Here is a 25,599-nt window from a genome sequence, read left to right on the forward strand (position 1 = left end):
GTCTCCAGTAGGATCAATTCACTGATATGAACCAGAGGTAGTGACGGACAGTCTCCACTAGGATCACTTCACTGACATGAACTAGAGGTAGTGACGGACAGTCTCCAGTAGGATCACTTCACTGACATGATCTAGAGGTAATGACGGACAGTCTCCAGTAGGTTCACGTCACTGACATGAACCAGAGGTAGTGACGGACAGTCTCCACTAGGATCACTTCACTGACATGAACTAGAGGTAGTGACGGACAGTCTCCAGTAGGATCACTTCATTGACATGAACTAGAGGTAGTGACGGACATTCTCCCGTAGGATCACTTCACTGACATGAACTAGAGGGAGTGACGGACAGTCTCCAGTAGGATCACTTCATTGAAATGAACCAGAGGTAGTGACGGACAGTCTCCAGTAGGATCAGTTCATTGACATGAACCAGAGGTCGTGACGGACAGTCTCCAGTAGGATCACGTCACTGACATGGACCAGAGGTAATGATGGACACTCTCCACTAGGATCACTTCACTGATATGAACCAGAGGTAGTGACGGACAGTCTCCAGTAGGATCACTTCACTGACATGAACCAGAGGTAGTGACGGACAGTCTCCACTAGGATCACGTCACTGACATGAACCAGAGGTCGTGATGGACAGCGTCCAGTAGGATCACTTCACTGACATGAACCAGAGGTAGTGACGGACAGTGTCCAGTACGATCACGTCACTGACACGAACCAGAGGTCGTGACCGACAGTTTCCAGTGGGATCACTTCACTGACACGAACCAGAGGTCGTGACCGACAGTCTCCAGTAGGATCACTTCACTGAAATGAACAAGAGGTAGTGACGGACAGTCTCCACTAGGATCACTTCACTGACATGAAGCAGTGTCAGTGACGGACAGTCTCCACTAGGATCACTTCACTGACATGAACCAGAGGTAGTGACGGACAGTCTCCAGTAGGATCACTTCACTGACATGAACCAGAGGTAGTGACGGACAGTCTCCAGTAGGATCACTTCACTGATATGAACCAGAGGTAGTGACGGACAGTCTCCACTAGGATCACTTCACTGACATGAACTAGAGGTAGTGACGGACAGTCTCCAGTATGATCACTTCACTGATATGATCTAGAGGTAATGACGGACAGTCTCCCGTAGGATCACTTCACTGACATGAACTAGAGGTAGTGACGGACAGTCTCCAGTAGGATCACGTCACTGACATGAACCAGAGGTAGTGACGGACAGTCTCCACTAGGATCACTTCACTGACATGAACTAGAGGTAGTGACGGACAGTCTCCAGTAGGATCACTTCATTGACATGAACTAGAGGTAGTGACGGACATTCTCCCGTAGGATCACTTCACTGACATGAACTAGAGGGAGTGACGGACAGTCTCCAGTAGGATCACTTCATTGACATGAACCAGAGGTAGTGACGGACAGTCTCCAGTAGGATCAGTTCATTGACATGAACCAGAGGTCGTGACGGACAGTCTCCAGTAGGATCACGTCACTGACATGGACCAGAGGTAATGACGGACAGTCTCCACTAGGATCACTTCACTGACATGAACCAGAGGTAGTGACGGACAGTCTCCAGTAGGATCACTTCACTGACATGAACCAGAGGTAGTGACGGACAGTCTCCACTAGGATCACGTCACTGACATGAACCAGAGGTCGTGACGGACAGCGTCCAGTAGGATCACTTCACTGACATGAACCAATAGTAGTGACGGAAAGCCTCCAGTAGGATCACTCACTGACATGAACCAGAGGTCGTGACGAACAATCTCCAGTAGGATAACTTCACTGAAATGAACCAATAGTAGTGACGGACAGTCTCCACTAGGATCACTTCACTGACATGAACCAGAGGTCGTGACCGACAGTCTCCAGTAGGATCACTTCACTGACATGAACCAGAGGTAGTGACAGACATTTTCCAGTAGCATCACTTCACTGACATGAACCATAGGTAGTGACGGACAGTCTCCAGTAGGAATCACTTCAATGACATGAACCAGAGGAAGTGACGGACAGTTTCCAGTAGGATCACTTCACTGACATGAACCACAGGTCGTGACCGACAGTCTCCAGTAGGATCACTTCACTGACATGAACCAGAGGTCGTGACGGACAGTCTCCGGTAGGATCACTTCACTGACATGAACCAGATGTAATGACGGACAGCCTCCACTAGGATCACTTCACTGACATGAAGCAGAGGCAGTGACGGACAGTCTCCAGTAGGATCACTTCACTGACATGAACCAGAGGTAGTGACGGACAGTTTCCAGTAGGATCACTTCACTGACATGAACCACAGGTCGTGACCGACAGTCTCCAGTAGGATCACTTCACTGACATGAACCAGAGGTCGTGACGGACAGTCTCAGGTAGGATCACTTCACTGACATGAACCAGAGGTAATGACGGACAGTTTCCAGTAGGATCACTTCACTGACACGAACCAGAGGTCGTGACCGACAGTCTCCAGTAGGATCACTTCACTGAAATGAACAAGAGGTAGTGACGGACAGTCTCCACTAGGATCACTTCACTGACATGAACCATAGGTAGTGACGGACAGTCTCCAGTAGGATCACTTCACTGACATGAACCTGAGGAAGTGACGGACAGTTTCCAGTAGGATCACGTCACTGACATGAACCAGAGGTCGTGACGGACAGTCTCCGGTAGGATCACTTCACTGACATGAACCAGAGGTAATGACGGACAGCCTCCACTAGGATCACTTCACTGACATGAAGCAGAGGCAGTGACGGACAGTCTCCAGTAGGATCACTTCACTGACATGAACCAGAGGTAGTGACCGACAGTCTCCAGTAGGATCACTTCACTGACATGAACCAGAGGTAGTGACGGACAGTCTCCAGTACGATCACGTCACTGACACGAACCAGAGGTCGTGACCGACAGTTTCCAGTAGGATCACTTCACTGACACGAACCAGAGGTCGTGACCGACAGTCTCCAGTAGGATCACTTCACTGAAATGAACAAGAGGTAGTGACGGACAGTCTCCACTAGGATCACTTCACTGACATGAAGCAGTGTCAGTGACGGACAGTCTCCACTAGGATCACTTCACTGACATGAACCAGAGGTAGTGACGGACAGTCTCCAGTAGGATCACTTCACTGACATGAACCAGAGGTAGTGACGGACAGTCTCCAGTAGGATCAATTCACTGATATGAACCAGAGGTAGTGACGGACAGTCTCCACTAGGATCACTTCACTGACATGAACTAGAGGTAGTGACGGACAGTCTCCAGTAGGATCACTTCACTGACATGATCTAGAGGTAATGACGGACAGTCTCCAGTAGGATCACGTCACTGACATGAACCAGAGGTAGTGACGGACAGTCTCCACTAGGATCACTTCACTGACATGAACTAGAGGTAGTGACGGACAGTCTCCAGTAGGATCACTTCATTGACATGAACTAGAGGTAGTGACGGACATTCTCCCGTAGGATCACTTCACTGACATGAACTAGAGGGAGTGACGGACAGTCTCCAGTAGGATCACTTCATTGAAATGAACCAGAGGTAGTGACGGACAGTCTCCAGTAGGATCAGTTCATTGACATGAACCAGAGGTCGTGACGGACAGTCTCCAGTAGGATCACGTCACTGACATGGACCAGAGGTAATGATGGACACTCTCCACTAGGATCACTTCACTGATATGAACCAGAGGTAGTGACGGACAGTCTCCAGTAGGATCACTTCACTGACATGAACCAGAGGTAGTGACGGACAGTCTCCACTAGGATCACGTCACTGACATGAACCAGAGGTCGTGATGGACAGCGTCCAGTAGGATCACTTCACTGACATGAACCAGAGGTAGTGACGGACAGTGTCCAGTACGATCACGTCACTGACACGAACCAGAGGTCGTGACCGACAGTTTCCAGTGGGATCACTTCACTGACACGAACCAGAGGTCGTGACCGACAGTCTCCAGTAGGATCACTTCACTGAAATGAACAAGAGGTAGTGACGGACAGTCTCCACTAGGATCACTTCACTGACATGAAGCAGTGTCAGTGACGGACAGTCTCCACTAGGATCACTTCACTGACATGAACCAGAGGTAGTGACGGACAGTCTCCAGTAGGATCACTTCACTGACATGAACCAGAGGTAGTGACGGACAGTCTCCAGTAGGATCACTTCACTGATATGAACCAGAGGTAGTGACGGACAGTCTCCACTAGGATCACTTCACTGACATGAACTAGAGGTAGTGACGGACAGTCTCCAGTATGATCACTTCACTGATATGATCTAGAGGTAATGACGGACAGTCTCCCGTAGGATCACTTCACTGACATGAACTAGAGGTAGTGACGGACAGTCTCCAGTAGGATCACGTCACTGACATGAACCAGAGGTAGTGACGGACAGTCTCCACTAGGATCACTTCACTGACATGAACTAGAGGTAGTGACGGACAGTCTCCAGTAGGATCACTTCATTGACATGAACTAGAGGTAGTGACGGACATTCTCCCGTAGGATCACTTCACTGACATGAACTAGAGGGAGTGACGGACAGTCTCCAGTAGGATCACTTCATTGACATGAACCAGAGGTAGTGACGGACAGTCTCCAGTAGGATCAGTTCATTGACATGAACCAGAGGTCGTGACGGACAGTCTCCAGTAGGATCACGTCACTGACATGGACCAGAGGTAATGACGGACAGTCTCCACTAGGATCACTTCACTGACATGAACCAGAGGTAGTGACGGACAGTCTCCAGTAGGATCACTTCACTGACATGAACCAGAGGTAGTGACGGACAGTCTCCACTAGGATCACGTCACTGACATGAACCAGAGGTCGTGACGGACAGCGTCCAGTAGGATCACTTCACTGACATGAACCAATAGTAGTGACGGAAAGCCTCCAGTAGGATCACTCACTGACATGAACCAGAGGTCGTGACGAACAATCTCCAGTAGGATAACTTCACTGAAATGAACCAATAGTAGTGACGGACAGTCTCCACTAGGATCACTTCACTGACATGAACCAGAGGTCGTGACCGACAGTCTCCAGTAGGATCACTTCACTGACATGAACCAGAGGTAGTGACAGACATTTTCCAGTAGCATCACTTCACTGACATGAACCATAGGTAGTGACGGACAGTCTCCAGTAGGAATCACTTCAATGACATGAACCAGAGGAAGTGACGGACAGTTTCCAGTAGGATCACTTCACTGACATGAACCACAGGTCGTGACCGACAGTCTCCAGTAGGATCACTTCACTGACATGAACCAGAGGTCGTGACGGACAGTCTCCGGTAGGATCACTTCACTGACATGAACCAGATGTAATGACGGACAGCCTCCACTAGGATCACTTCACTGACATGAAGCAGAGGCAGTGACGGACAGTCTCCAGTAGGATCACTTCACTGACATGAACCAGAGGTAGTGACGGACAGTTTCCAGTAGGATCACTTCACTGACATGAACCACAGGTCGTGACCGACAGTCTCCAGTAGGATCACTTCACTGACATGAACCAGAGGTCGTGACGGACAGTCTCAGGTAGGATCACTTCACTGACATGAACCAGAGGTAATGACGGACAGTTTCCAGTAGGATCACTTCACTGACACGAACCAGAGGTCGTGACCGACAGTCTCCAGTAGGATCACTTCACTGAAATGAACAAGAGGTAGTGACGGACAGTCTCCACTAGGATCACTTCACTGACATGAAGCAGTGTCAGTGACGGACAGTCTCCACTAGGATCACTTCACTGACATGAACCAGAGGTAGTGACGGACAGTCTCCAGTAGGATCACTTCACTGACATGAACCAGAGGTAGTGACGGACAGTCTCCAGTAGGATCACTTCACTGATATGAACCAGAGGTAGTGACGGACAGTCTCCACTAGGATCACTTCACTGACATGAACTAGATGTAGTGACGGACAGTCTCCAGTATGATCACTTCACTGACATGATCTAGAGGTAATGACGGACAGTCTCCCGTAGGATCACTTCACTGACACGAACCAGAGGTCGTGACCGACAGTCTCCAGTAGGATCACTTCACTGACATGAACCATAGGTAGTGATGGACAGTCTCCAGTAGGATCACTTCACTGACATGAACCTGAGGAAGTGACGGACAGTTTCCAGTAGGATCACGTCACTGACATGAACCAGAGGTCGTGACGGACAGTCTCCGGTAGGATCACTTCACTGACATGAACCAGAGGTAATGACGGACAGCCTCCACTAGGATCACTTCACTGTAATGAAGCAGAGGCAGTGACGGACAGTCTCCAGGAGGATCACTTCACTGACATGAACCAGAGGTAGTGACCGACAGTCTCCAGTAGGATCACTTCACTGACATAAACCAGAGGTAGTGACGGACAGTCTCCAGTACGATCACGTCACTGACATGAACCAGAGGAAGTGAGGGACAGTTTCCAGTAGGATCACTTCACTGACACGAACCAGAGGTCGTGACCGACAGTCTCCAGTAGGATCACTTCACTGAAATAAACAAGAGGTAGTGACGGACAGTCTCCACTAGGATCACTTCACTGACATGAAGCAGTGTCAGTGACGGACAGTCTCCACTAGGATCACTTCACTGACATGAACTAGAGGTAGTGACGGACAGTCTCCAGTAGGATCACTTCACTGACATGAACCAGAGGTAGTGACGGACAGTCTCCAGTAGGATCACTTCACTGATATGAACCAGAGGTAGTGACGGACAGTCTCCACTAGGATCACTTCACTGACATGAACTAGAGGTAGTGACGGACAGTCTCCAGTATGATCACTTCACTGACATGATGTAGAGGTAATGACGGACAGTCTCCCGTAGGATCACTTCACTGACATGAACTAGAGGTAGTGACGGACAGTCTCCAGTAGGATCACGTCACTGACATGAACCAGAAGTAGTGACGGACAATCTCCACTAGGATCACTTCACTGACATGAACTAGAGGTAGTGACGGACAGTCTCCAGTAGGATCACTTCATTGACATGAACTAGAGGTAGTGACGGACAGTCTCCCGTAGGATCACTTCACTGACATGAACTAGAGGGAGTGACGGACAGTCTCCAGTAGGATCACTTCATTGACATGAACCAGAGGTAGTGACGGACAGTCTCCATTAGGATCAGTTCATTGACATGAACCAGAGGTCGTGACGGACAGTCTCCAGTAGGATCACGTCACTGACATGGACCAGAGGTAATGACGGACAGTCTCCACTAGGATCACTTCACTGACATGAACCAGAGGTAGTGACGGACAGTCTCCAGTAGGATCACTTCACTGACATGAACCAGAGGTAGTGACGGACAGTCTCCAGTAGGATCACGTCACTGACATGAACCAGAGGTCGTGACGGACAGTCTCCAGTAGGATCACTTCACTGTCATGAACCAATAGTAGTGACGGACAGCCTCCAGTAGGATCACTCACTGAGATGAACCAGAGGTCGTGACTGACAGTCTCCAGTAGGATCACTTCACGGACATGAACCAGAGGTAGTGACGGACAGTCTCCAGTATGATCACTTAACTGACATGATCTAGAGGTAATGACGGACAGTCTCCCGTAGGATCACTTCACTGACATGAACTAGAGGTAGTGACGGACAGTCTCTAGTAGGATCACGTCACTGACATGAACCAGAAGTAGTGACGGACAATCTCCACTAGGATCACTTCACTGACATGAACTAGAGGTAGTGACGGACAGTCTCCAGTAGGATCACTTCATTGACATGAACTAGAGGTAGTGACGGACAGTCTCCCGTAGGATCACTTCACTGACATGAACTAGAGGGAGTGACGGACAGTCTCCAGTAGGATCACTTCATTGACATGAACCAGAGGTAGTGACGGACAGTCTCCACTAGGATCAGTTCATTGACATGAACCAGAGGTCGTGACGGACAGTCTCCAGTAGGATCACGTCACTGACATGGACCAGAGGTAATGACGGACAGTCTCCACTAGGATCACTTCACTGACATGAACCAGAGGTAGTGACGGACAGCCTCCAGTAGGATCACTTCACTGACATGAACCAGAGGTAGTGACGGACAGTCTCCACTAGGATCACGTCACTGACATGAACCAGAGGTCGTGACGGACAGTGTCCAGTAGGATCACTTCACTGACATGAACCAGAAGTAGTGACGGACAGTCTCCAGTAGGATCACTTCACTGACATGAACCAGAGGTAGTGATGGACAGTCTCCAGTAGGATCACGTCACTGACATGAACCAATAGTAGTGACGGACAGCCTCCAGTAGGATCACTCACTGAGATGAACCAGAGGTCGTGACTGACAGTCTCCAGTAGGATCACTTCACGGACATGAACCAGAGGTAGTGACGGACAGTCTCCAGTAGATCACTTCACTGACATGAACCAATAGTAGTGACGGACAGTCTCCAGTAGGATCACTTCACTGACATGAACCAGAGGTCGTGACCGACAGTCTCCAGTAGGATCACTTCACTGACATGAACCAGAGGTAGTGACATACAGTTTCCAGTAGGATCACTTCACTGACATTAACCATAGGTAGTGACGGACAGTCTCCAGTAGGATCACTTCACTGACATGAACCAGAGGAAGTGACGGACAGTTTCCATTAGGATCACTTCACTGACATGAACCAGAGGTAGTGACCGACAGTCTCCAGTAGGATCACGTCACTGACATGGACCAGAGGTAATGACGGACAGTCTCCACTAGGATCACTTCACTGACATGAACCAGAGGTAGTGACGGACAGTCTCCAGTAGGATCACTTCACTGACATGAACCAGAGGTATTGACGGACAGTCTCCACTAGGATCACGTCACTGACATGAACCAGAGGTCGTGACGGACAGCCTCCAGTAGGATCACTTACTGAGATGAACCAGAGGTCGTGACTGACAGTCTCCAGTAGGATCACTTCACGGACATGAACCAGAGGTAGTGACGGACAGTCTCCAGTAGATCACTTCACTGACATGAACCAATAGTAGTGACGGACAGTCTCCAGTAGGATCACTTCACAGACATGAACCAGAGTTCGTGACCGACAGTCTCCAGTAGGATCACTTCACTGACATGAACCAGAGGTAGTGACATACAGTTTCCAGTAGGATCACTTCACTGACATTAACCATAGGTAGTGACGGACAGTCTCCAGTAGGATCACTTCACTGACATGAACCAGAGGAAGTGACGGACAGTTTCCAGTAGGATCACTTCACTGACATGAACCAGAGGTAGTGACCGACAGTCTCCAGTAGGATCACTTCACTGACATGAACCAGAGGTAGTGACGGACAGTCTCCAGTACGATCACGTCACTGACATGAACCAGAGGAAGTGACGGACAGTTTCCAGTAGGATCACTTCACTGACATGAACCATAGGTAGTGACGGACAGTCTCCAGTAGGATCACTTCACTGACATGAACCTGAGGAAGTGACGGACAGTTTCCAGTAGGATCACGTCACTGACATGAACCAGAGGTCGTGACGGACAGTCTCCGGTAGGATCACTTCACTGACATGAACCAGAGGTAATGACGGACAGCCTCCACTAGGATCACTTCACTGACATGAAGCAGAGGCAGTGACGGACAGTCTCCAGTAGGATCACTTCACTGACATGAACCAGAGGTAGTGACCGACAGTCTCCAGTAGGATCACTTCACTGACATGAACCAGAGGTAGTGACGGACAGTCTCCAGTACGATCACGTCACTGACATGAACCAGAGGAAGTGACGGACAGTTTCCAGTAGGATCACTTCACTGACACGAACCAGAGGTCGTGACCGAAAGTCTCCAGTAGGATCACTTCACTGAAATGAACAAGAGGTAGTGACGGACAGTCTCCACTAGGATCACTTCACTGACATGAAGCAGTGTCAGTGACGGACAGTCTCCACTAGGATCACTTCACTGACATGAACTAGAGGTAGTGACGGACAGTCTCCAGTAGGATCACTTCACTGACATGAACCAGAGGTAGTGACGGACAGTCTCCAGTAGGATCACTTCACTGATATGAACCAGAGGTAGTGACGGACAGTCTCCACTAGGATCACTTCACTGACATGAACTAGAGGTAGTGACGGACAGTCTCCAGTATGATCACTTCACTGACATGATCTAGAGGTAATGACGGACAGTCTCCCGTAGGATCACTTCACTGACATGAACTAGAGGTAGTGACGGACAGTCTCCAGTAGGATCACGTCACTGACATGAACCAGAAGTAGTGACGGACAATCTCCACTAGGATCACTTCACTGACATGAACTAGAGGTAGTGACGGACAGTCTCCAGTAGGATCACTTCATTGACATGAACTAGAGGTAGTGAAGGACAGTCTCCCGTAGGATCACTTCACTGACATGAACTAGAGGGAGTGACGGACAGTCTCCAGTAGGATCACTTCATTGACATGAACCAGAGGTAGTGACGGACAGTCTCCATTAGGATCAGTTCATTGACATGAACCAGAGGTCGTGACGGACAGTCTCCAGTAGGATCACGTCACTGACATGGACCAGAGGTAATGACGGACAGTCTCCACTAGGATCACTTCACTGACATGAACCAGAGGTAGTGACGGACAGTCTCCAGTAGGATCACTTCACTGACATGAACCAGAGGTAGTGACGGACAGTCTCCACTAGGATCACGTCACTGACATGAACCAGAGGTCGTGACGGACAGTGTCCAGTAGGATCACTTCACTGACATGAACCAGAAGTAGTGACGGACAGTCTCCAGTAGGATCACTTCACTGACATGAACCAGAGGTAGTGACGGACAGTCTCCAGTAGGATCACGTCACTGACATGAACCAGAGGTCGTGACGGACAGTCTCCAGTAGGATCACTTCACTGTCATGAACCAATAGTAGTGACGGACAGCCTCCAGTAGGATCACTCACTGAGATGAACCAGAGGTCGTGACTGACAGTCTCCAGTAGGATCACTTCACGGACATGAACCAGAGGTAGTGACGGACAGTGTCCAGTAGATCACTTCACTGACATGAACCATTAGTAGTGACGGACAGTCTCCAGTAGGATCACTTCACTGACATGAACCAGAGGTCGTGACCGACAGTCTCCAGTAGGATCACTTCACTGACATGAACCAGAGGTAGTGACATACAGTTTCCAGTAGGATCACTTCACTGACATTAACCATAGGTAGTGACGGACAGTCTCCAGTAGGATCACTTCACTGACATGAACCAGAGGTAGTGACGGACAGTCTCCAGTACGATCACGTCACTGACATGAACCTGAGGAAGTGACGGACAGTTTCCAGTAGGATCACTTCACTGACATGAAGCAGAGGCAGTGACGGACAGTCTCCAGTAGGATCACTTCACTGACATGAACCAGAGGTAGTGACCGACAGTCTCCAGTAGGATCACTTCACTGACATGAACCAGAGGTAGTGACGGACAGTCTCCAGTACGATCACGTCACTGACATGAACCAGAGGAAGTGACGGACAGTTTCCAGTAGGATCACTTCACTGACACGAACCAAAGGTCGTGACTGACAGTCTCCAGTAGGATCACTTCACTGAAATGAACAAGAGGTAGTGACGGACAGTCTCCACTAGGATCACTTCACTGACATGAAGCAGTGTCAGTGACGGACAGTCTCCACTAGGATCACTTCACTGACATGAACTAGAGGTAGTGACGGACAGTCTCGAGTAGGATCACTTCACTGACATGAACCAGAGGTAGTGACGGACAGTCTCCAGTAGGATCACTTCACTGATATTAACCAGAGGTAGTGACGGACAGTCTCCACTAGGATCACTTCACTGACATGAACTAGAGGTAGTGACGGACAGTCTCCAGTATGATCACTTCACTGACATGATCTAGAGGTAATGACGGACAGTCTCCCGTAGGATCACTTCACTGACATGAACTAGAGGTAGTGACGGACAGTCTCCAGTAGGATCACGTCACTGACATGAACCAGAAGTAGTGACGGACAATCTCCACTAGGATCACTTCACTGACATGAACTAGAGGTAGTGACGGACAGTCTCCAGTAGGATCACTTCATTGACATGAACTAGAGGTAGTGACGGACAGTCTCCCGTAGGATCACTTCACTGACATGAACTAGAGGGAGTGACGGACAGTCTCCAGTAGGATCACTTCATTGACATGAACCAGAGGTAGTGACGGACAGTCTCCATTAGGATCAGTTCATTGACATGAACCAGAGGTCGTGACGGACAGTCTCCAGTAGGATCATGTCACTGACATGGACCAGAGGTAATGACGGACAGTCTCCACTAGGATCACTTCACTGACATGAACCAGAGGTAGTGACGGACAGTCTCCAGTAGGATCACTTCACTGACATGAACCAGAGGTAGTGACGGACAGTCTCCACTAGGATCACGTCACTGACATGAACCAGAGGTCGTGACGGACAGTTTCCAGTAGGATCACTTCACTGACATGAACCAGAAGTAGTGACGGACAGTCTCCAGTAGGATCACTTCACTGACATGAACCAGAGGTAGTGACGGACAGTCTCCAGTAGGATCACGTCACTGACATGAACCAGAGGTCGTGACGGACAGTCTCCAGTAGGATCACTTCACTGTCATGAACCAATAGTAGTGACGGACAGCCTCCAGTAGGATCACTCACTGAGATGAACCAGAGGTCGTGACTGACAGTCTCCAGTAGGATCACTTCCCGGACATGAACCAGAGGTATTGACGGACAGTGTCCAGTAGATCACTTCACTGACATGAACCATTAGTAGTGACGGACAGTCTCCAGTAGGATCACTTCACTGACATGAACCAGAGGTCGTGACCGACAGTCTCCAGTAGGATCACTTCACTGACATGAACCAGAGGTAGTGACATACAGTTTCCAGTAGGATCACTTCACTGACATTAACCATAGGTAGTGACGGACAGTCTCCAGTAGGATCACTTCACTGACATGAACCAGAGGTAATGACGGACAGCCTCCACTAGGATCACTTCACTGACATGAAGCAGAGGCAGTGACGGACAGTCTCCAGTAGGATCACTTCACTGACATGAACCAGAGGTCGTGACGGACAGTCTCCGGTAGGATCACTTCACTGACATGAACAAGAGGTAATGACGGACAGCCTCCACTAGGATCACTTCACTGACATGAAGCAGAGGCAGTGACGGACAGTCTCCAGTAGGATCACTTCACTGACATGAACCAGAGGTAGTGACCGACAGTCTCCAGTAGGATCACTTCACTGACATAAACCAGAGGTAGTGACGGACAGTCTCCAGTACGATCACGTCACTGACATGAACCAGAGGAAGTGACGGACAGTTTCCAGTAGGATCACTTCACTGACACGAACCAGAGGTCGTGACCGACAGTCTCCAGTAGGATCACTTCACTGAAATGAACAAGAGGTAGTGACGGACAGTCTCCACTAGGATCACTTCACTGACATGAAGCAGTGTCAGTGACGGACAGTCTCCACTAGGATCACTTCACTGACATGAACTAGAGGTAGTGACGGACAGTCTCCAGTAGGATCACTTCACTGACATGAACCAGAGGTAGTGACGGACAGTCTCCAGAAGGATCATTTCACTGATATGAACCAGAGGTAGTGACGGACAGTCTCCACTAGGATCACTTCACTTACATGAACTAGAGGTAGTGACGGACAGTCTCCAGTATGATCACTTCACTGACATGATCTAGAGGTAATGACGGACAGTCTCCCGTAGGATCACTTCACTGACATGAACTAGAGGTAGTGACGGACAGTCTCCAGTAGGATCACGTCACTGACATGAACCAGAAGTAGTGACGGACAATCTCCACTAGGATCACTTCACTGACATGAACTAGAGGTAGTGACGGACAGTCTACAGTAGGATCACTTCATTGACATGAACTAGAGGTAGTGACGGACAGTCTCCCGTAGGATCACTTCACTGACATGAACTAGAGGGAGTGACGGACAGTCTCCAGTAGGATCACTTCATTGACATGAACCAGAGGTAGTGACGGACAGTCTCCATTAGGATCAGTTCATTGACATGAACCAGAGGTCGTGACGGACAGTCTCCAGTAGGATCACGTCACTGACATGAACCAGAGGTCGTGACGGAAAGTCTCCAGTAGGATCAGTTCACTGACATGAACCAGAGGTAGTGACGGACAGTCTCCAGTAGGATCACGTCACTGACATGAACCAGAGGTCGTGACGGACAGTCTCCAGTAGGATCACTTCACTGTCATGAACCAATAGTAGTGACGGACAGCCTCCAGTAGGATCACTCACTGAGATGAACCAGAGGTCGTGACTGACAGTCTCCAGTAGGATCACTTCACGGACATGAACCAGAGGTAGTGACGGACAGTCTCCAGTAGATCACTTCACTGACATGAACCAATAGTAGTGACGGACAGTCTCCAGTAAGATCACTTCACTGACATGAACCAGAGGTCGTGACCGACAGTCTCCAGTAGGATCACTTCACTGACATGAACCAGAGGTAGTGACATACAGTTTCCAGTAGGATCACTTCACTGACATTAACCATAGGTAGTGACGGACAGTCTCCTGTAGGATCACTTCACTGACACGAACCTGAGGAAGTGAGGGACAGTCTCGAGTAGGATCACTTCACTGACATGAACCAGAGGTAGTGACGGACAGTCTCCAGTAGGATCACTTCACTGACATGAACCAACAGTAGTGACGGACAGTCTCCAGTAGGATCACTTCACTGACATGAACTAGAGGTAGTGACGGACAGTCTCCAGTATGATCACTTCACTGACATGAACCAGAGGTGGTGACGGACAGTCTCCCGTAGGATCACTTCACTGACATGAACTAGAGGTAGTGACGGACAGTCTCCAGTAGGATCACGTCACTGACATGAACCAGAAGTAGTGACGGACAATCTCCACTAGGATCACTTCACTGACATGAACTAGAGGTAGTGACGGACAGTCTCCAGTAGGATCACTTCATTGACATGAACTAGAGGTAGTGACGGACAGTCTCCCGTAGGATCACTTCACTGACATGAACTAGAGGGAGTGACGGACAGTCTCCAGTAGGATCACTTCATTGACATGAACCAGAGGTAGTGACGGACAGTCTCCATTAGGATCAGTTCATTGACATGAACCAGAGGTCGTGACGGACAGTCTCCAGTAGGATCATGTCACTGACATGGACCAGAGGTAATGACGGACAGTCTCCACTAGGATCACTTCACTGACATGAACCAGAGGTAGTGACGGACAGTCTCCAGTAGGATCACTTCACTGACATGAACCAGAGGTAGTGACGGACAGTCTCCACTAGGATCACGTCACTGACATGAACCAGAGGTCGTGACGGACAGTTTCCAGTAGGATCACTTCACTGACATGAACCAGAAGTAGTGACGGACAGTCTCCAGTAGGATCACTTCACTGACATGAACCAGAGGTAGTGACGGACAGTCTCCAGTAGGATCACGTCACTGACATGAACCAGAGGTCGTGACGGACAGTCTCCAGTAGGATCACTTCACTGACATGAACCAATAGTAGTGACGGACAGTCTCCAGTAGGATCACTCACTGAGATGAACCAGAGGTCGTGACTGACAGTCTCCAGTAGGATCACTTCCCGGACATGAACCAGAGGTATTGACGGACAGTGTCCAGTAGATCACTTCACTGACATGAACCATTAGTAGTGACGGACAGTCTCCAGTAGGATCACTTCACTGACATGATCCAGAGGTAGTGACGGACAGTCTCCAGTAGGATCACTTCACTGACATGAACCAATAGTAGTGACGGACAGTCTCCAGTAGGATCACTTCACTGACATGAACCATTAGTAGTGACGGACAGTCTCCACTAGGATCACTTCACTGACATGAACCAGAGGTCGTGACCGACAATCTCCAGTAGGATCACTTCACTGACATGAACCAGAGGAAGTGACGGAGAGTTTCCAGTAGGATCACTTCACTGACATGAACCAGAGGTCGTGACCGACAGTCTCCATGAGGATCACTTCACTAACATGAACTAGAGGTAGTGACGGAGAGTCTCCTCTAGGATCACTTCACTGACATGAATCAGAGGTAGTGACGGAAAGTCTCCAGTAGGATCACTTCACTGACATGAACCAGAGGTAGTGACGGACAGTCTCTAGTAGGATCACTTCACTGACAAGAACCAGAGGTAGTGAAGGACAGCCTCCACTAGGATCACTTCACTGACATGAACCAGAGGTCGTGACCGACAGTCTTCAGTAGGATCACTTCACTGACATGAACTAGAGGTAGTGACGGACAGTCTCCAGTAGGATCACTTCACTGACATGAACCATAGGTAGTGACGGACAGTCTCCAGTAGGATCACTTCACTGACATGAACCAGAGGAAGTGACGGACAGTTTCCAGTAGGATCACTTCACTGACATGAACCAGAGGTCGTGACCGACAGTCTCCAGTAGGATCACTTCACTGACATGAACCATTAGTAGTGACGGACAGTCTCCACTAGGATCACTTCACTGACATGAACCAGAGGTCGTGACCGACAATCTCCAGTAGGATCACTTCACTGACATGAACCAGAGGTAGTGACAAACAGTCTCCAGTAGGATCACTTCACTGACATGAACCATAGGTAGTGACGGATAGTCTCCAGTAGGATCACTTCACTGACATGAATCAGAGGTAGTGACGGACAGTCTCCAGTAGGATCACTTCACTGACATGAACCAGAGGTAGTGACGGACAGTCTCTAGTAGGATCACTTCACTGACATGAACCAGAGGTAGTGACGGACAGTCTCCAGTAGGATCACTTCACTGACATGAACTAGAGGTAGTGACGGACAGTCTCCAGTAGATCACTTCACTGACATGCACCAGAGGTAGTGACGGACAGTCTCCAGTAGGATCAATTCACTGACATGAGCTAGAGGTAGTGACGGACAGTCTCCACTAGGATCACTTCACTGACATGAACCAGAGGTAGTGACGGACAGTCTCCAGTAGGATCATTTCACTGACATGAACCAGAGGTATTGACGGACAGTCTCCAGTAGGATCACTCACTGACATGAACCAGAGGTAGTGACGGAGAGTCTCCAGTAGGATCACTTCACTGACATGAACCAGAGGTAGTGACGGACAGTCTCCAGTAGGATCACTTCACTGACATGAACCAGAGGTAGTGACGGACAGTCTACAGTAGGATCACTTCACTGACATGAACCAATAGTAGTGACGGACAGTCTCCACTAGGATCACTTCACTCACATGAACCAGATGTCGTGACCGACAGTCTCCAGTAGGATCACTTCACTGACATCAATCAGAGGTAGTGGCAGACAGTTTCCAGTAGGATCACTTCACTGACATGAAGCATAGGTAGTGACGGATAGTCTCCAGTAGGATCACTTCACTGACATGAACCAGAGGAAGTGACGGACAGTTTCCAGTAGGATCACTTCACTGACATGAACCAGAAGTCGTAACCGACAGTCTCCAGTAAGATCACTTCACTGACATGAACTAGAAGTCGTGACTGACAGTCTCCAGTAGGATCACGTCACTGACATGAACCAGAGGTCGTGACGGACAGTCTCCAGTAGGATCATTTCACTGACATGAACCAGAGGTAGTGACGGACAGTCTCCAGTAGGATCACGTCACTGACATGAACCAGAGGAAGTGACGGACAGTCTCCAGTAGGATCACTTCACTGACATGAGCCAATAGTAGTGACGGACAGCCTCCAGTAGGATCACTCACTGACATGATCCAGAGGTAGTGACGGACAGTCTCCAGTAGGATCACTTCACTGACATGAACCAATAGTAGTGACGGACAGTCTCCACTAGGATCACTTCACTAACATGAACCAGAGGTCGTGACCGACAGTCTCCAGTAGGATCACTTCACTGACATGAACCAGAGGTAGTGACGGACAGTCTCCAGTAGGATCACTTCACTGACATGAACCAATAGTAGTGACGGTCAGTCTCCACTAGGATCACTTCACTGACATGAACCAGAGGTCGTGACCGACAGTCTCCAACAGGATCACTTCACTGACATGAACCAGAGGTAGTGACGGACAGTCTCCAGTAGGGTTCACTTCACTGACATGAACCAATAGTAGTTACGGACAGTCTCCACTAGGATCCCTTCACTGACATGAACCAGAGGTCGTGACCGACAGTCTCCAGTAGGATCACTTCACTGACATGAACCAGAGGTAGTGACAGACAGTTTCCAGTAGGATCACTTCACTGACATGAACCATAGGTATTGACGGATAGTCTCCAGTAGAATCACTTCACTGACATGAACCAGAGGAAGTGACGGACAGTTTCCAGTATGATCACTTTACTGACATTAACCAGAGGTCGTGACCGACAGTCTCCAGTAGGATCACTTCACTGACATGAACTAGAGGTCGTGACGGACAGTCTCGAGTAGGATCACGTCACTGACATGAATCAGAGGTCGTGACGGACAGTCTCCAGTAGGATCACTTCACTGACATGAACCATTAGTAGTGACGGACAGTCTCCACTAGGATCACTTCACTGACATGAACCAGAGGTCGTGACCGACAATCTCCAGTAGGATCACTTCACTGACATGAACCAGAGGAAGTGACGGACAGTTTCCAGTAGGATCACTTCACTGACATGAACCAGAGGTCGTGACCGACAGTCTCCATGAGGATCACTTCACTAACATGAACTAGAGGTAGTGACGGAGAGTCTCCTCTAGGATCACTTCACTGACATGAATCAGAGGTAGTGACGGAAAGTCTCCAGTAGGATCACTTCACTGACATGAACCAGAGGTAGTGACGGACAGTCTCTAGTAGGATCACTTCACTGACAAGAACCAGAGGTAGTGAAGGACAGCCTCCACTAGGATCACTTCACTGACATGAACCAGAGGTCGTGACCGACAGACTTCAGTAGGATCACTTCACTGACATGAACTAGAGGTAGTGACGGACAGTCTCCAGTAGGATCACTTCACTGACATGAACCATAGGTAGTGACGGACAGTCTCCAGTAGGATCACTTCACTGACATGAACCAGAGGAAGTGACGGACAGTTTCCAGTAGGATCACTTCACTGACATGAACCAGAGGTCGTGACCGACAGTCTCCAGTAAGGATCACTTCACTGACATGAACCATTAGTAGTGACGGACAGTCTCCACTAGGATCACTTCACTGACATGAACCAGAGGTCGTGACCGACAATCTCCAGAAGGATCACTTCACTGACATGAACCAGAGGTAGTGACAAACAGTCTCCAGTAGGATCACTTCACTGACATGAACCATAGGTAGTGACGGATAGTCTCCAGTAGGATCACTTCACTGACATGAATCAGAGGTAGTGACGGACAGTCTCCAGTAGGATCACTTCACTGACATGAACCAGAGGTAGTGACGGACAGTCTCTAGTAGGATCACTTCACTGACATGAACCAGAGGTAGTGACGGACAGTCTCCAGTAGGATCACTTCACTGACATGAACTAGAGGTAGTGACGGACAGTCTCCAGTAGATCACTTCACTGACATGCACCAGAGGTAGTGACGGACAGTCTCCAGTAGGATCACTTCACTGACATGAGCTAGAGGTAGTGACGGACAGTCTCCACTAGGATCACTTCACTGACATGAACCAGAGGTAGTGACGGACAGTCTCCAGTAGGATCATTTCACTGACATGAACCAGAGGTAGTGACGGACAGTCTCCAGTAGGATCACTCACTGACATGAACCAGAGGTAGTGACGGAGAGTCTCCAGTAGGATCACTTCAATGACATGAACCAGAGGTAGTGACGGACAGTCTCCAGTAGGATCACTTCACTGACATGAACCAGAGGTAGTGACGGACAGTCTCCAGTAGGATCACTTCACTGACATGAACCAATAGTAGTGACGGACAGTCTCCACTAGGATCACTTCACTCACATGAACCAGATGTCGTGACCGACAGTCTCCAGTAGGATCACTTCACTGACATCAACCAGAGGTAGTGGCAGACAGTTTCCAGTAGGATCACTTCACTGACATGAAGCATAGGTAGTGACGGATAGTCTCCAGTAGGATCACTTCACTGACATGAACCAGAGGAAGTGACGGACAGTTTCCAGTAGGATCACTTCACTGACATGAACCAGAAGTCGTAACCGACAGTCTCCAGTAAGATCACTTCACTGACATGAACTAGAAGTCGTGACTGACAGTCTCCAGTAGGATCACGTCACTGACATGAACCAGAGGTCGTGACGGACAGTCTCCAGTAGGATCATTTCACTGACATGAACCAGAGGTAGTGACGGACAGTCTCCAGTAGGATCACGTCACTGACATGAACCAGAGGAAGTGACGGACAGTCTCCAGTAGGATCACTTCACTGACATGAACCAATAGTAGTGACGGACAGTCTCCAGTAGGATCACTTCACTGACATGAACCATTAGTAGTGACGGACAGTCTCCACTAGGATCACTTCACTGACATGAACCAGAGGTCGTGACCGACAATCTCCAGTAGGATCACTTCACTGACATGAACCAGAGGAAGTGACGGAGAGTTTCCAGTAGGATCACTTCACTGACATGAACCAGAGGTCGTGACCGACAGTCTCCATGAGGATCACTTCACTAACATGAACTAGAGGTAGTGACGGAGAGTCTCCTCTAGGATCACTTCACTGACATGAATCAGAGGTAGTGACGGAAAGTCTCCAGTAGGATCACTTCACTGACATGAACCAGAGGTAGTGACGGACAGTCTCTAGTAGGATCACTTCACTGACAAGAACCAGAGGTAGTGAAGGACAGCCTCCACTAGGATCACTTCACTGACATGAACCAGAGGTCGTGACCGACAGTCTTCAGTAGGATCACTTCACTGACATGAACTAGAGGTAGTGACGGACAGTCTCCAGTAGGATCACTTCACTGACATGAACCATAGGTAGTGACGGACAGTCTCCAGTAGGATCACTTCACTGACATGAACCAGAGGAAGTGACGGACAGTTTCCAGTAGGATCACTTCACTGACATGAACCAGAGGTCGTGACCGACAGTCTCCAGTAGGATCACTTCACTGACATGAACCATAGGTAGTGACGGATAGTCTCCAGTAGGATCACTTCACTGACATGAATCAGAGGTAGTGACGGACAGTCTCCAGTAGGATCACTTCACTGACATGAACCAGAGGTAGTGACGGACAGTCTCTAGTAGGATCACTTCACTGACATGAACCAGAGGTAGTGACGGACAGTCTCCAGTAGGATCACTTCACTGACATGAACTAGAGGTAGTGACGGACAGTCTCCAGTAGATCACTTCACTGACATGCACCAGAGGTAGTGACGGACAGTCTTCAGTAGGATCACTTCACTGACATGAACTAGAGGTAGTGACGGACAGTCTCGAGTAGGCTCACTTCACTGACATGAACCAATAGTAGTGACGGACAGTCTCCAGTAGGATCCCTTCACTGACATGAACCAGAGGTCGTGACCGACAGTTTCCAGTATGATCACTTTACTGACATTAACCAGAGGTCGTGACCGACAGTCTCCAGTAGGATCACTTCACTGACATGAACTAGAGGTCGTGACGGACAGTCTCGAGTAGGATCACGTCACTGACATGAGTCAGAGGTCGTGACGGACAGTCTCCAGTAGGATCACTTCACTGACATGAACCATTAGTAGTGACGGACAGTCTCCACTAGGATCACTTCACTGACATGAACCAGAGGTCGTGACCGACAATCTCCAGTAGGATCACTTCACTGACATGAACCAGAGGAAGTGACGGACAGTTTCCAGTAGGATCACTTCACTGACATGAACCAGAGGTCGTGACCGACAGTCTCCAGTAGGATCACTTCACTGACATGAACTAGAGGTAGTGATGGAGAGTCTCCACTAGGATCACTTCACTGACATGAATCAGAGGTAGTGACGGAAAGTTTCCAGTAGGATCACTTCACTGACATGAACCAGAGGTAGTGACGGACAGTCTCTAGTAGGATCACTTCACTGACAAGAACCAGAGGTAGTGAAGGACAGTCTCCACTAGGATCACTTCACTGACATGAACCAGAGGTCGTGACCGACAGTCTTCAGTAGGATCACTTCACTGACATGAACTAGAGGTAGTGACGGACAGTCTCCAGTAGGATCACTTCACTGTCATGAACCATAGGTAGTGACGGACAGTCTCCAGTAGGATCACTTCACTGACATGAACCAGAGGAAGTGACGGACAGTTTACAGTAGGATCACTTCACTGACATGAACCAGAGGTAGTGACGGACAGTCTCCAGTAGGATCACTTCACTGACATGAACCAATAGTAGTTACGGACAGTCTCCACTAGGATCACTTCACTGACATGAACCAGAGGTCGTGACCGACAGTCTCCAGTAGGATCACTTCACTGACATGAACCAGAGGTAGTGACGGATAGTCTCCAGTAGGATCACTTCACTGACATGAACCAGAGGAAGTGACGGACAGTTTCCAGTATGATCACTTTACTGACATTAACCAGAGGTCGTGACCGACAGTCTCCAGTAGGATCACTTCACTGACATGAACTAGAGGTCGTGACGGACAGTCTCGAGTAGGATCACGTCACTGAAATGAATCAGAGGTCGTGACGGACAGTCTCCAGTAGGATCACTTCACTGACATTAACCATTAGTAGTGACGGACAGTGTCCACTAGGATCACTTCACTGACATGAACCAGAGGTCGTGACCGACAATCTCCAGTAGGATCACTTCACTGACATGAACCAAAGGAAGTGACGGACAGTTTCCAGTAGGATCACTTCACTGACATGAACCAAAGGTCGTGACCAACAGTCTCCATGAGGATCACTTCACTAACATGAACTAGAGGTAGTGACGGAGAGTCTCCTCTAGGATCACTTCACTGACATGAATCAGAGGTAGTGACGGAAAGTCTCCAGTAGGATCACTTCACTGACATGAACCGGAGGTAGTGACGGACAGTCTCTAGTAGGATCACTTCACTGACAAGAACCAGAGGTAGTGAAGGACAGCCTCCACTAGGATCACTTCACTGACATGAACCAGAGGTCGTGACCGACAGTCTTCAGTAGGATCACTTCACTGACATGAACTAGAGGTAGTGACGGACAGTCTCCAGTAGGATCACTTCACTGACATGAACCATAGGTAGTGACGGACAGTCTCCAGTAGGATCACTTCACTGACATGAACCAGAGGAAGTGACGGACATTTTCCAGTAGGATCACTTCACTGACATGAACCAGAGGTCGTGACCGACAGTCTCCAGTAGGATCACTTCACTGACATGAACCATTAGTAGTGACGGACAGTCTCCACTAGGATCACTTCACTGACATGAACCAGAGGTCGTGACCGACAATCTCCAGTAGGATCACTTCACTGACATGAACCAGAGGTAGTGACAAACAGTCTCCAGTAGGATCACTTCACTGACATGAACCATAGGTAGTGACGGATATTCTCCAGTAGGATCACTTCACTGACATGAATCAGAGGTAGTGACGGACAGTCTCCAGTAGGATCACTTCACTGACATGAACCAGAGGTAGTGACGGACAGTCTCTAGTAGGATCACTTCACTGACATGAACCAGAGGTAGTGACGGACAGTCTCCAGTAGGATCACTTCACTGACATGAACTAGAGGTAGTGACGGACAGTCTCCAGTAGATCATTTCACTGACATGCACCAGAGGTAGTGACGGACAGTCTCCAGTAGGATCACTTCACTGACATGAGCTAGAGGTAGTGACGGACAGTCTCCACTAGGATCACTTCACTGACATGAACCAGAGGTAGTGACGGACAGTCTCCAGTAGGATCATTTCACTGACATGAACCAGAGGTAGTGACGGACAGTCTCCAGTAGGATCACTCACTGACATGAACCAGAGGTAGTGACGGAGAGTCTCCAGTAGGATCACTTCACTGACATGAACCAGAGGTAGTGACGGACAATCTCCAGTAGGATCACTTCACTGACATGAACCAGAGGTAGTGAGGGACAGTCTCCAGTAGGATCACTTCACTGACATGAACCAGAGGTAGTGACGGACAGTCTCCAGTAGGATAATGTCACTGACATGAACCAGAGGTCGTGACGGACAGTATCCAGTAGGATCACTTCACTGACATGAACTAGAGGTAGTGACGTACAGTGTCCACTAGGATCACTTCACTGACATGAACCAGAGGTAGTGACGGACAGTCTCCAGTAGGATCATTTCACTGACATGAACCAGAGGTAGTGACGGACAGTCTCCAGTAGGATCACTCACTGACATGAACCAGAGGTCGTGACCGACAGTCTTCAGTAGGATCACTTCACTGACATGAACTAGAGGTAGTGACGGACAATCTCCAGTAGGATCACTTCACTGACATGAACCAACAGTAGTGACGGACAGTCTCCAGTAGGATCACTTCACTGACATGAACCAGAGGTCGTGACCGACAGTCTCCAATAGGATCACTTCACTGACATGAACCAGAGGTGGTGACGGACAGTCTCCAGCAGGATCACTTTACTGACATGAACCAATAGTAGTGACGGACAGTCTCCACTATGATCACTTCACTGACATTAACCAGAGGTAGTGACAGACAGTTTCCAGTAGGATCACTTCACTGACATGAACCAGAGGTAGTGACGGACAGCCTCCAGTAGGATCACTTCACTGACATGAACCATAGGTAGTGACGGATAGTCTCCAGTAGGATCACTTCACTGACATGAATCAGAGGTAGTGACGGACAGTCTCCAGTAGGATCACTTAACTGACATGAACCAGAGGTAGTGACGGACAGTCTCTAGTAGGATCACTTCACTGACATGAACCATAGGTAGTGACGGACAGTCTCCAGTAGGATCACTTCACTGACATGAACTAGAGGTAGTGACGGACAGTCTCCAGTAGATCACTTCACTGACATGCACCAGAGGTAGTGACGGACAGTCTCCAGTAGGATCACTTCACTGACATGAGCTAGAGGTAGTGACGGACAGTCTCCACTAGGATCACTTCACTGACATGAACCAGAGGTAGTGACGGACAGTCTCCAGTAGGATCATTTCACTGACATGAACCAGAGGTAGTGACGGACAGTCTCCAGTAGGATCACTCACTGACATGAACCAGAGGTAGTGACGGAGAGTCTCCAGTAGGATCACTTCACTGACATGAACCAGAGGTAGTGACGGACAGTCTCCAGTAGGATCACTTCACTGACATGAACCAGAGGTAGTGACGGACAGTCTCCAGTAGGATCACTTCACTGACATGAACCAGAGGTAGTGACGGACAGTCTCCAGTAGGATAATGTCACTGACATGAACCAGAGGTCGTGACGGACAGTATCCAGTAGGATCACTTCA

Source organism: Lampris incognitus, chromosome 1 (assembly GCF_029633865.1).
Source record: "Lampris incognitus isolate fLamInc1 chromosome 1, fLamInc1.hap2, whole genome shotgun sequence".
Lineage (NCBI taxonomy): Eukaryota > Metazoa > Chordata > Actinopteri > Lampriformes > Lampridae > Lampris > Lampris incognitus.